A 15053-nucleotide genomic window follows, 5' to 3' on the forward strand; every position below is an offset into this window, starting at 1 on the left:
TATAGTTTGGGTGTGATTTCCATTCTCAATTTGTGGATATTTGGAGAAATTGCTCAATTTGGGTAAAATCCCCATTTTAGCTCAAAGTTCAACTATTCAAATTATAGTTAAAAACGTATCAATGGAGTTGTGAATTGCATTCTTTTTATGTTTTAGTCATTGGGTATCTCCAATTTTGCATGAATTTGTGAATTTCGGGTAAAACACTTAGGGACCAAATACTTATGGTTTAGTCCCTAAGTTCCTAAAGCTATGATTTTTGCCTATGAATGGTTGTTTGGGGGTTTATGTTGAAACTTGTAAATATGTTCTAACTCTTCCATTTTTGATCTATTCCTCATGAACTATGGGTCGGAAAGGCAAAGCTAAGGTCGTCGTCGAGAATGAAGCCGAATCTGAGGTCGAGTTCGACGAAAGCCTCTAAGCTAAGTATGATCCACCCTTTGGTCTTATTGATGAACGTGAGGGGATATTGTACGATAGGTTTTCCAAGCAAGACCTTGCCACACACATAGTTGTTGATCAAACTTATTTATCGAGTATAGGTTTAAAGAAGGATTTCAATGAAATCCTCAAATTCCACGGTTGGCATAGACTAGCCACCAAACAGACTCCAGTTTATCACAACTTTACCATGGAATTCTTGACCACTTGGAAAAAAGAGCTACCCTTGGGCGGTGGGAAACACTCTTTTAGACTAAACGGTAAACCCTACCGTCTCGATAGCACCACACTAGCAGCCCTAATGGGAGTTTATAACGACCCAAAGGCAATCTCAGACTTTGAGAAGCCTATAACAAAAGATATAGCTTGGGAACAACTCACAAGCATATCAGACTTTAACTCCCAGACTGCTAGCCCAGTCGCTCTCCCAGACCCACTTCTCAATCTTGTTCACAAATTTGTGACCCACAACTTATTGGGCAAAAACGAGAGCAATAAAGTCTCAAAGACGGAATTGCTCATACTATGGTGCGTGGCCAACCACAAACACGTGGACAATGTTAAGACCATATTTGAAGGCTTCACAAGCCAAACAAGTAGAAAACGCGGTTCCCTAGGCCTTGGGCACTTAGTTACCAACCTACTTGAGAGCCAATTCAAAAATTTGGACAATCCCGAAATTGCTATTTACCCCACTTTGCTTAACTCCAAGTTTTTGGGGAAATCTACTTTTCAAGAAGTCTTAAACAGGAACCCAACCGGAGGAGCAAGCTCTAGCGCAGGGGGAAGAAAAAGAGCACGAGTTCCACAACAGCAAAGGGACGAAGAACCTGCGACAGAAGGAGACCAAAGGGAACACCAAGCGTCGGGGACGGAGGCCCAATTCCAAGCCATCAACACTATGATGGAAGAAATGCGAGATCTTAACCTACGGACCTTTAATACTGTTCAGCAGATGGACCAACGGTTCACCAACTTTGAGCAGAACATGGACCGAAGGCTTTCGGGTCTTGAATACGTAGCAGCAGACTACTGCGAGCGCTACAACATGCCTTGGCCATACCCCCCGGCCGATCAGTAAGTTGTCTTCTCCACCCTAACTCTTTACACTCGTACTTCATGATTTGTGATGCAATGTTGGAACTTATTGCATGTTTTAGTGTGAGGAGGAGGGGTAGACAAACTTACAAAAATTGTATAAATTTTAAATTTTTGTTGCGTCGTGTCTAGTTTAGTTTAGCGTTTTTAGGTTTTGTTTATGTTTTTGCATGTTTAGGACCTAAAACTGTGAACCTCCTTCGAATCTAAACTTCGTTATTTGTCTTTGAGGGCTGAGAACCGAATCTAAAGTTGCATGACAACTAGTTTAGGCATAGGACACAACTCTTGTATCTGTAAAAGCATGAGCTACAGTTTGCATTTAGACCCTACTTTTGAAGAAATGCTAAAATCATTACTTAGGTAGATAACTTAAGAATTGAAGGCATGTGATATTAAACTTGAGTTTGGGGAAAACTAGTAAACACAAAATTGAAACCCAAAGAATTGTGAGCTGAATTTGAGCCTAAGAGCGAACATCAAAAATGTCTTTTTCTTGACATTTTTGTGTGAATGCTTTGACTTGTGGAAGATTACAGATTTTGCACCTAATACAGTGTTGAACCTACATGCAATGATTTGAGATGATAAATGATGAATCAGCCTCATTAGAATTAATCCTTTTCTTTACCTTATTTTTTTTCTTTTTCATCCACTCTAGGAAGCCCCTTTGAGTCGACATTTTTGTAGTTTGTAGATTTTTCTTTCGTTCTAACCCGTTTTTGCAAACCACAACTTGGTTCGCTATTTAACCTTTGTTTTTGCGAAGCTCGAAATTGAGCCTTTGCTTTCTTCTAGCGCTTTACCTTTGTTTATGGCATTTCAGTAGCAAGCCAAAAGGCTAAGAAGTGAATGAGCATCACTAACCCAAAAAGAAAAAGAGAAAAACAGAAACAGAAAAAGAAAAGAAAAGAGACGAACAAAAGGGGAAAAACTTCATTCCCCAGTTCCTAAAAATCAAAAACGTCTCAAGAAAACATCCCAAAAGAAAAAATAATAAGGGATGAATAAAAAGCTCAGTCACTTCGTATTTGCTAAAGCCATTTTAACTTTGTTTTTGTAGCGCTAGAACTCTTAACCCTTGTTGTACCTTTAACCCTCTAACCACATTACAACCCCAATTAGAGGCTGTTTTTGATATCATCGGAGTCATATAGCATAGTAGAGGAACTCGGATGAACGTGCAAAATCAACGTAATCCTAAGCAAGAACATAAGCCGAGAGTAAACACTTTAGCCACCAAAATTGTGTGAATGAGTGAACTACCTATGGTGAGGTGTTTTACTTAGCGATCCCCTTAAACTCGTTTAATTGAACATGTGTCCATTTGCTTAAAACTATGACCCATGATATTGAAATGCGGCTTTTGGATATCGTGTCTCTACTTTGTATTTCCGAATGCATGTAATTACAGATGCTCGAAGTTGTGTCAAGCACCTAGTCAAACCAGGAGGTTTTCTAGCTTGCTTGTGATAGCGGGTTTAGTTTTTAGTTTACTTGGGGACAAGTAAAGTTTTAAGTGCGAGGAGGTTTGATAGGGGTCAAAAACCCCTATCTTTGGGTACGGTTTTAGGATGGGTTTTAGAGTTATTTGGTTAATAAGCGAGCAATTCTCGCATTTAAATGCTTTTGTGTGAGTTAGTTAGGAATTGGAAACGTTCTATTTACTTTTCGTCGTTTAGGCTCGTTTTATGATCAAATTAGGCAAATACGGCCGAAATAGCAAGCATAGTAGAATTCCGTTATCTTTTGAAGCTAATTGGTCCGTCAAAAGTCGCACCAAACGAAGCGTTTGCTCAAAATAGGCGATTGACGGATCAATTTGGCTTTTGGACTAATGTTTTCCGGAGTTTTTTATGCGTGTGCAGGTGTAACCTCGGACGAAAAAGAACTTAGAGGACACTCGGCGAGATTCGAGCACGCTCCGGGCGAAAACGCTCGACGAGCAGGGCCCCATGGGCCATTTCTGCTCGCCGAGCAGGCCCCTGGTGGCCTGCTCGCCGAGCAGGGCGCCAGGCGCCTACTCGGCGAGCAGGGGGCTGCTCGGCGCGAGCAGCCCTGCTCGCCGAGCAGCCCTGCGGGAATTGGTCAAAAAGACCAATTCCGCCCCCACGAAGCCACGTTCGGCCCCACATCTTCCTACACCAACTAGGACACGAAAATAGGTCAAAACGAGGCCCGAGACGCGTCTATAAATAGGATTTTTCCATTGTAATTAGATATCTTTCGTTTTTGTAAATTATTTTAGCTTTCCCCTTATAATTCCTCTCCATCTTCTCCATCTTCCTCAACCTCCATTGAAGCTCCTTCAAAGCTTTCTACCGAGGAATTACCAAGGTCCGTCCTTAAGATTAAGTCGCCGGCTGCAGAGTAAACAGGTTCCCTGAAAGGGATTTTTGTATCTCCTTTTATCTTTCCTTGTTTGTACTCTTTGATACAGTTGCCGAACTTGACTTATTGTATCTTGTGACAATTATCTTCGCCTTTAATAATAATTTAGCTCTTGTTTTGTTCTATGATTATTTGTCTAATCTCTGTCTTACGCTTTATTCGATTGGTTTAACTCATTCAAAAGCCCCAAAATCTAGTAGGCACATATTGCGAGCTGAATCTGACCTAGTCAGAGCCTAGGAGATTGACGACCTCTTAGTTGATTAAGCGCCAATTTACTGAGCCTTAGACCTAGTTTCGGCCTTAGGGAATCACGCGCTAGGAACCTCAGGAGGGTAAGTAGGGTTAATCGCCTTGAATACAGGTGACTCAGATTAGGTTTTTATTCAATAGACTTGATAATCTATCTTTATTATTATCTTTCATACCATGTTCCTTCGAATAGTTTCATTAATGAAAGATCAATTAGGGGTAGAGTAACTTAGTTAGGCGTAGAATAACTTAGATAATTTAGTTAGAATTAGATAACTTAGCTAGGATTAGTATAATTCAACCTAGGAGTAGATTAATTAAACAAACCAAACTCAAAACCCCCTAAGCCTAGATAACATCCGAGACCGAGTAGCTTGATACTTGCAGAAATAAATCCTGTGGACGATAACCTGGACTTAAACCAGAAATTTATTACTTGATAACGATGGGGTACACTTATCCCTTAGTGAGGTTTCGCAGAAACCGCATCAGGCACATGTTGCTTGTATTGCTGCTGAGGTTGTCTTTGGTAATGTCCTCCTTGCTGTTGTTGATACCTCGGCTGATCTTGATACCGTGGTTGTCCCAGCTGGTCCGGTTGGCCTGTCCATCCAAAATTTGGATGGTTCCTGGTTTCAGAGTTGTACGTGTTAGAATAACGGTTAGGCTGGTTCCTTTGATTATACCCTGCGTAGTCACATTCAGCCTGTTTGCCCTTTCCCGACTTATCTCTGGGACAATTTATGTTGAAATGGGCTCCTCCGCAAAAATCACAAATGTCATTGAATGGTGGTTCATTGTGAATGGACGAAACATTTATCTTTCCCAGCTGTCGAGTAAGCTGTTCTACTTGGCTAGTCAATTTTGCCACAACATCTTCGTTTCCTGTCCTTTTCCCTTCACTTCTAGCGGAGTGCCAGTTGTAGCTTGTGCTTACCACTTTCTCTATGAGGTCATATAAAGCCTGTGGATCTAGATCTTCTGGGTTACCATTTGCGATAGATTCAATCTGGATTTTGTAAATGTTGGTCGCGCCATTGTAAAAGTTCTGCATCTGCATCCACATAGGGATACCATGATTTGGCACCCTTCTGAGTAGCTCTTTGTACCTTTCCCATGCTTCTGCCAACGACTCATCTTCGTCTTGTATGAAGCGTGACACTTCATTTCTCAGTTTGATGGCTTGTCGAGGTGGGAAATATTTCATAAGAAAAGCTCGTGCCATCTCTTCCCAACTCGTGATTGTTCCCGGCTGTAAATTTCGCAGCCAGGTTTTCGCTTTATCCCTCAGGGAAAAAGGAAACAGCTTCAGTCTGATTACGTCGTCAGAGACACCCCTGTTTGACCTGAATGTGTTGCACAACGTGATGAATTCTTGAATATGCCCATTTGGATCTTCAGATTGAAACCCATTAAATTATACTGAGGCCTGGATCATCTGTATCATGGACCCTTTTACTTCGAACATGTTGTTCCCCTCGTTGGGTAACACAATACATGAGGAATGTCCCTCTGTGGTTGGCCTCGAGTAGTCTCTGATTCTCATAAAAGGAGGGTTATTATTTTCTCCTTCTTCTTCTTGGTTTGGTGGAACTGGCTATTCTGGTCCTTCCCTTCCAGCCATTCTTCTCTCTCTTTGCCTTTCTCTCTGTCTAGCACGTCGAGCTCCCGCTCTGTTTCGTCTACACGTCCTCTCTAATTCGAGATCGATAGGAAAGACAGGAGGTCCAGCTCTACACATAAACAGGTTAATAGCTTCTTTGTTTCCTGCACGCCTTAACACACAGATTAAAAACACCTTGTTTCACAAAAATTTCAGATAGATTTGTTGCTTTCAATCCCCGGCAACGGCACCAAAAACTTGTTGTCCTATGATTAGACTCTAGCAAGTGCACTAGATACAAGTAATAAAGTGATAAGTTAAGTATCGTCTCCACAGGGATTGAGATTCAAATGTATATCAGAAATTGTTGCTAAACAGCGTGTGTGTGTCAAACAAGCTTTATTCTTTTGAGTTGATTGTGTGATGTTGGTTTAGTAAGATGTAAGAGGGCTGATGCAGTAAGAAATGAGATAGCTTTGTAATGATTTAGAGAATAGAACAGGCTCGACACGGCCGAACAGGTTGTGCTACGCCTTACAACATTCACATGAAATAGAAGATAATGCCAATGAAGCCAAAGTATCAGTTTTGAAGTGAGTTTGAGTCAACTTTCATGTGTTCTCAAACTCATAAGACTTACTAGCACCTTTAGCGTCCTAAGGATACGTTCTTTCTAGCATTAAGAACAAAACTGCATTTCTAGTTAAGAAAACCCTTGACACAACCATCTAACTTGTCAGCTTTGAGGTTGGGAGATTAACAGAGATATCAGTGAAGATGAAAGCAGTGTCCTATCATCCATCTAAAACATAAATAAATGCCTAAGCATGAAAGTTAAATCCTCATTAATCACAGCATTGGCGAAATACTAACTATTAATTAAAACGATGTAAAACTTACATTACCGGCTCGGCCTGGTCGTGCCCATTCAAAATGGACTACTCACTCATATCGAGTAGTTAGCAGTCGGTAGTTCTTGATACAGCTCGAGACTCCGTGGGAGCTCTTCTTTTATTTCTTTCTACAACTATTCTACTTGTCTAAAAACTACTAAAAATCCGAACTCCCCATCTTTCCTTTGCTTAACCTACTTAAAGAGAAAGACAGGGGCAAAATCGGTACAACTTTCGTACCCTTCTAGCAAAATAAGTCAACTAAACACTACAACTGAAATAAAATGAAATGATTAAAAATCCATTGACCCTTGAACACTCAAGGGGTTGATACTTCATGTCATCTTGCTACTTTTAGAAATCCCATCGCAACACACTTTCACCTGCCGCTCTGCCTCTGCCTCTGCCACCACTGATCTGTCGCTGTCCGTCATTGGATAATCCGGCGTTTGACCGCTGGATACAAGAAAGGTTCCACTCCTCTTTGGCATTAGCGAAACAAGCTGTTTCCAGCAAGTTTAGCATTTATCTTTGCATATCTGCATAAAGACAATAATTAGCCCTCATTCTTCACCAAATGACATAAAAACACCCAAATTCCCTTATAAATAATATGTTAAACTTAGTCAATTTCATTTCTAACACCTAACCCACAGGTCATCTCCATAATGAAATTTACAAAGGCGATAAAAACGGGATAGTTGAAAATTTGACGAGAACTTGAAAGTACACATTTTAAACCCGAATTTTTGTGAGATATTTTTGAGCCTAAAGGAGTTCGTACTAGAACTCTATTTTCTTTCACAACTTTTCGAGAGCTTTGACTTCACTCGACTCATAGAATTTGCATCTAATACCGGGTTAAGTACACTTATTTTGGTAAAATGGCAATAGATGATAAAACGAACCCACTTAGGCTAATTCTTCTCTTAAATTATTTTTCTCGTTTTCATTAACCTTTAGGAAACCCCCTCGAGCCTATTAACCACTTCTTTGCTAACACCATTTTTAACATTTAACCCTTTTTCCTCTTGTTCAAATACCGACAAAATCAAATCGCACCAAAATAAACCACGGCCTTGACAAATAAGTGCCATAAGCTTTCGAAATCGTTTTTGTGCCACTCTCGAAACAAAGGGCACAATAAAGAGCAAAAATGTATTCTCAAGCTCCACCCGAGCAATTTCGAATTATATTTTACAAACTCGCTAAGGCCAAAAATAAAAATACGGTGCAATCATAAAAAACGGTGTTTGAACTCGAGTTTCTATAATCAAACTAACCACTAAAAAGCCACCCACATTACAACCCCCCATTGGATTCGTTTTTAATGTTGCCTAAGCCATAACATAGGAGGAAAAACCTGGATAAAAATGCAAATTCAAAGTGATTTCGAGTAAGTGCAAAGAAGAGTGCAAAAACACCGACCCACTAAAATTTGAGCGTAAGAGTGAAATCCCTTGGTGAGGTACTACCGAGTTCTCAAAAGATGATCGGCTCCCGTTAATATTTCCTATTAAATTTGATGATAGAGGTTTCAAACAAGTTTTGGTTACTCATTTGTTTGCGTAGGTACTTGCCGAAAACTTTGCATAAAACTTTAACTTTGAAATCACGCACTTGGTAAAACCAACCAACGGTTTGTTTCTTAATTATCTCAATCCCTTGTCTTTCGATTTCTTTTACTTGAGGACAAGTAAAACTTTAAAGTCCGAGGAGGTTTGATAGGGGCGTTTCGTCCCTATCTTTTAGCGTGATTTACGGTCTAATTTGGGACTAAATGAATAAGTTTAATTATAAAAATAGAGTGTTTTAATAAAATAACAAAATAAAAATAAAATCCGTACTGTTGGTTAATTATCTCTATTTTTGATTGAATTTAGGAAATAAAACGTCAAGTTAACTCGGCTCTCGAGAATTGTATTTCAGGTACGAGCAAGGATCAAAAATCCATCGACATACGCGGGGCGTATCACCCTTCACGCGGGGCGTGGAACACTTGGTCAGAAATAATTGCTCAATACGATTAAAGTAAAATAAATATGCTACTTGTCAAATATCGAGTGGAAGACGTATAAATGAATATGAAAAATGGGACGTAGTATTTTGTAACTTAACCTTTGTTATTTTATCTTTTCCAACAAAAAACTTACTTATGGTTTCAAATCCACCTTTGTTTTGTCATACATTGGTAACAAGAAATGTATGTCTTTTGGTTTCTGTTAACTAATTGCATTATTTTAAGTAATTTTTTTTGTGGTTTCTATCCTGTTCCAACGCAACTTACTATTTTATTTTGCCTTTTTAATCTTTTTTTTTATTTTGTGTTTTATTCTCACAGAAAGGAAACAAAACAAAAGAAAAAGATGTGTGTTCTTATAATCTTTTTTTTGCTTCTCTTTCTTCATTGCCTCTTCTGTCCAGACCGAATTGAGGTTCTTCCCTGATCATTGAATATAAAATTATGTAGTTTTTTTAATTATTATTGATGAACCTTGAATGTATTGTGAGCTTATATATGCCTGGGACATCCTTGACTTTAGGACACTATCGTACCGAATATTTTTTTCGCCGTCTATGATATGAGAAGAATTTCACAGCATGGACAAAGAAGATAAATCTTGTTTGTGTCAAAGAACCAATTGAATTAAAAATTTAAGTTGATAGTTAAAGCCCAAAAATAATTCTTATTATTATCTCTGCCCGTTTGAACATTTTCTGTTTCTTCTCCTTTTTGTTGATATTACACTTCATAAATCCACCTATCCTAAATTTTACTTACCTGATGAGAAATTTAATATCATATTTTTTGAAATTTTTTGTAGTAATGTTTCAAGGACGACCAATAGTAGTTCTCCTACCGGGGTTCAAGTTCACGTACTAAAGGATCAACAACGAGTAATCATTACTTATCTTATATCTCTTCTTATCTTGGTTTCTAGTTTTGTAAAAAAATATCACATACATCTACTCAATGAAATTACAAGGGTGTATTTTTATACTTTTCTGTATTGAAATAAAAAAAAATGACAGATATAATGTAGTGTAAGAAGTAATATTTTTTATCTTAAATATATTTTCTGGTTACTTTCTTAAATATTTTTTAATGTTTTGTATCAGGTTGTGATTGATAATGGACTTGTTGAAGTCACTTTTGCTTCTCCTGGTGGTGATGTCATTGGAATTAAGTACAACAAAATCGATAATGTACATGAAATAAAACATGAAGAAGATGATAGAGGGTACATATTTAAACATATTTAATTTAGTACTATGTAAACGATAATGTTGATCCAATTTTTATTTTTTTAGAATTTGTTTACATATATCAATAACTAATTAGATAAATCACATTTTATATGTTTTTCTTTGAAATATAATTCTAACTACATTACACAATATTTTTTTATGTGCAGATATTGGGATGTGGTTTGGAGTACACCTGGAGGGTCTGACATATTTGACAAGTAATTTAACCCATATGACATATAAATTATTTAATTATTATTTTCATGATAGATAAATTGATTATGTCTGATGAAATTGTAATTAAATTATTCTTTCCTTAAGGGTACAAACCACTGATTTTAAAATCATAAAGGAAGATGAGCAACAGGTAGAGATTTCATTCTCCAAAAAATGGGATCCAAAGGATAAATCCGCGGTTCCTCTAAATGTAGACAAGAGGTCAGTTTTACTAAAATAATTAATGTATATTTTGTAATACTATGATTAAGGCACAAATTAATGATATTAATGAAATTTCAATTGATGCAGGTATATAGTGAGGTGTGGAAGTTCAGGTTTGTATATGTATACAATATTGGAACGTTTAAAAGGATGGCCTGATGTTGACATTGATCAAATTAGAGTTGTGTTTAAGCTCCAAAAAGAGAAGTAATTATGGAAAATCGTATTAAATTACCTAAATTAATTTGTAAATATTTAGGTATGCATTAAGATAATAAAAAAATGCAATTATGTACAGGTTTCACTTCATAGCGGTGTCAGATGATAAGCAACGGATGATGCCGATGCCGGAAGACCGTACCACCGGTCAGCCACTTGCATATCCTGAAGCTGTTCGCTTGACTAATCCAATCGATCCAAAATTCAAAGGAGAGGTAATACTATTAAAATATTAACTTCTAGCTACTTATAAAAATGGTAAAACTTAATATATGTTATTAGAATTAGTGGTTTTTTAGTTTAATATGATGAATATATATTGTGATAATATTGCAGGTAGATGACAAGTACCAATATTCACTAGAGAACCAGCATAACCAAGTGCATGGGTGGATATCAAATGATCCACCCGTTGGCTTCTGGATGATTTCTCCCTCCCACGAATTCCATGCTGGTGGGCCCGTCAGACAAGACCTTACCTCCCATTGTGGCCCCATTTGCATGAACGTTCGTAACTTCTATATCCATTCATTCATGCGTCAAACCTATAATTTAATGTCTGGTAGCTAATTTTATCGGGGTTCCATGTGAATGAGATACATTAGTAATATAATTAAAATGCAGATGTTTACAAGCATCCATTATGTCGGGAAGGACTTTAATACATCATACCGAAATGGAGAAGCATGGAAGAAAGTTATGGGTCCTGTTTTCGTATATCTTAATTCTATTTCCCCAACGAACGATCCTCTCGCGCATTGGAACGATGCTAAAGCACAGGTATCTGTCAATACACTACACATTCGTTGTAAATAACAACAACAACAAAGTCTTAGTCCCGAAATGATTCGGGGTCGGCTAACATGAACCATATATTTTGGTTCATGTCATAAGATGTGGCTAAGTTTTACGCTTGCCGCCACAAACCTACGGCAACCCTCCTCATTCGGTATAAATATCATTATAAAAACATTATCTTACTTTTTTTTTGTATATATAGATGTTAAAAGAAGAGAAAAGTTGGCCATACGATTTTATTCAATCTCCAGATTTTCCTTCCTCTAATCAAAGAGGGACTGTTATGGGTCAGCTAACAGTTGGAGATAAATATGCGAGTGAGAAGTCACCGGTGTATGCTGATTGTGCCTATGTCGGACTAGCTGCACCCGGTTTTCCTGGCTCTTGGCAATTCGAAGCTAAGGTATATAATCTTGTGAGTGATTATAATAAAATATATTCTTTGGCTTAAGCTTTTGGTGAAATTATTTACATAATTGGGTTATCAATGTTGTTTTAGGGCTACCAATTTTGGACTCGATCTGATAGTAAAGGTAATTTCGTGATTAAAAATGTTCGACCTGGGACCTATAGTTTGTACGCTTGGGTTCCTGGTGTAATTGGAGATTTCAAGCATAATTGTGATATCACCGTTACACCAGGAAATACAACAACATTAGGTTCACTTGTATATGTTCCTCCAAGAGCATTGGAATTCCTGACCGTTCTGCTGCTGAATTCTATGTGCCTGACACCAGCCCAACACTGATGAACAAACTATATACTAATCATCCAACAGACAAGTAATTGATTACGACTCGTCTACTAAAATTATTTGCCATAATAACATTGTTTAATTACTAATCCTTTTGTTGAACAGATATAGGCAGTACGGATTATGGGAAAGATATACTGATTTATATCCAAAAAATGATCTTGTTTATAATGTTGGTGTCTGTAATTACACTAAAGATTGGTTCTTCGCCCATGTTATAAGGTATATTAATTAATTGTTTCACTTGTTCATATCCTTGGATTAAACTCCATGTTAGCACATATATTACTCTTTAGTAGCATTTTTGCTTTTCGTGTCCATGTTTATGTCCATTTTCGTTTGGAGGACACATTGTGAAGGTTATATTTTAGAAATAATGTTTATTTGTCCGTTCAACATAGATTAAACTTTCTTAGGGCTGGTTCTAATTATATATATGTTTGTTGGTTCATTTCTAGGAAAAAAGGAAAAGATACATATGAACCAACGACATGGCTGATCGTATTTCCACTTCAAGTTGTTCAACAGACTGGGAATTACACTCTTCAGTTGGCCTTGGCATCAGCTGCCATGTCTGAAATTCAAGTATATAATATTTTATTTCAAAGCCAATTAGGATTTTAAATTTATTTTTATAATAATAAATGTAACAGCGCATTGTTAGCGGTACTAACAGAAATATTGTGTTTGTTTTGTTTACTGATTAGGTTCGATTCAACAACCAGAATGCTGTAAAGCCTCTTTTTACGACGGGATTGATAGGGAAAGATAATGCAATAGCAAGACATGGAATTCATGGGATGTATTGGTTGTATAGCATAAATGTGCCGTGTAATAATCTTGTTGTAGGAAGTAATACTATCTTTCTAAGTCCAACCAGAGATAATGGCCCCTTGTACGGTGTCATGTATGACTATATTCGTCTCGAAGCCCCTACACAACCTTGAAAATCTCTTCTATATGTTAATTATTATAAACATAATTTTATCGATGTAAATTGTTTATATTCTTTTTAATAGAGAAATTATACTATTGATTCTCTTCCTTTACCATATTAGTTTCTAGTGTGGCTATCAAAAGCTAAAGGTAGGCTAGTCGTAACTTGTGCATCTGTTGAAACTAGAAGATCATAATTTGTTTCTCTTTAGTCATCAATGGGTTTTTTTTTATCACACAAAGAAATTTGATATTTTATCACGCACACAAATTGTCATGAAAACATGTTTTTTCATCATAATATATAATAGCTGACGAAAATTGATCGTCACAGTTATTGTCACGGCAGGAGCGTGTTATTATGTATATATGACGAACAAGAACATGTGTCATATGACGAACAAGAACATGTGTCACTACATTGATTTGTATTAGTGACGCTTATTTTGTCACTATTATTATAATATTTTGTCACATGAAACTTTATTTCGTCATGAATACTAAACATTTAAATGACATCATTCATCATTTGTCATCTAAATATATAGTTGAAGTGACGAATTTCAATACAATATCAAAATTATAGAATTTTATTGACATTGTATCTAGCGTCCTTTTTTGTCACTTCAGTTTTAATATCGTCATAGAAAGTATATATTTAACTGACAAATTTATATTTCGTCCTAAAAAAATACAGTTAATGTGGCGAATATCTATATAAGACTGAAATTGAAAAATTTAAATGACGTTATATTTGTCATAATTTTTGACACATTAAAATCTAATTTGTCACTTAAGAGTATTAATTAGGGACAATCATATTGTCATTAAATGTACACTTTTATTGACGACAGCAAACGTCTGAAGATCATCTTATAATAAACAAAATACTCACTGTCATTGTTAGCGATATTTTTTAGTAACAAAAATATTTCCTTTACAACCTTGACTTGTGCGGGAAAAATGCGGGCGTGCCAGAGAATTAGGTTCTCAACCTGCATTTAAGAAAATGGTTTTTATAGATATGCGCATGTGTCTAATGGATAACTGACTAATAATCAAACAATTATACGGGAAAATCAAGGATTGTGAAAATGTTTCCCTGGGTTCCTAGTTGTCGTCAACACAACTTTAACTAGAATTGTACCAATAGTTTTCAGTAATTAAAAATGTAAGAATGATAAGAAAACACAAGAATTTTGGAAATTTTTCTTTATATTTACTTTAAAATAAGAGTTTCGGGTTACAATAAACCGAATAGCAATAATTACAGCCAAGACAAATAGCAAATTTAATATCCACAATATCAAAAGCAATAAATATGATTGTAATTGAAATTGAAATGAACAATTGAAATGAATTAACCGAAGCGGTGAGCCGTCGCGTCGAAGCGTCGTGTTGAAACATTTTGTTTGTCTGAGGTCGTTATCCCGAGATCGATGCTTGACTTGAGTAAGATGCGTGTTTAGTGGTGCCAATTGATTGGGCTTGAATATTTGGAAATTGGGATTGTTGTGATAAGATTGATGTTTTGACTAGGAAATTGAGTTTTTGGATGTGAATCTGAGTAGGAAAACGAATCGGGTTTGTGTTTGGTCGAAAAAGAGCAAATTATACCGAATCAGGGACCGAGAGGGATGATTTTAGTGGCTAAAATTAGATGAAAAAAAGGGGCTGTTGTAAATTGATGTTCAAATTGATGAACAAAAGCTTGAGATTATAGCAATTGTAGCTATAATTGATGATAAGAATCAAGGATTAATGATCGGAATTGGCCCGGAAGCTTGAGAATTGTATTTAGGAATGAAATTGGACCGAATTAGGACCGAATTTGGCTAGAAAAATATGAATAGACTGAATATATCTGATAATTGGATTGATATGTGTTGTGTATTCTTGTATTTGATTGATTATTTTGGTTTTGATTTTTGTTTTGTATTGATTGATTGGTTGTTGGTTGGGGGGGGGGGGCTTG

General features: G+C 36.7%; 1 non-coding gene and 1 pseudogene across 1 annotated transcript; both read left to right on the plus strand.

Moving 5' to 3' along the window:
- The first annotated feature begins 5255 nt into the window (after positions 1–5255).
- Positions 5256–5362, plus strand: LOC136216247 (small nucleolar RNA R71). Its single transcript, XR_010683242.1, has one exon. It is a non-coding gene; the product is annotated as a small nucleolar RNA R71 (small nucleolar RNA).
- A 2692-nt stretch (positions 5363–8054) lies between these two features.
- LOC136219732 (probable rhamnogalacturonate lyase B) lies at positions 8055–13089 on the plus strand (annotated as a pseudogene).
- Positions 13090–15053: the final 1964 nt, after the last annotated feature.

The sequence above is a fragment of the Euphorbia lathyris genome, chromosome 1 (genome assembly GCF_963576675.1).
Source record: "Euphorbia lathyris chromosome 1, ddEupLath1.1, whole genome shotgun sequence".
NCBI lineage: Eukaryota > Viridiplantae > Streptophyta > Magnoliopsida > Malpighiales > Euphorbiaceae > Euphorbia > Euphorbia lathyris.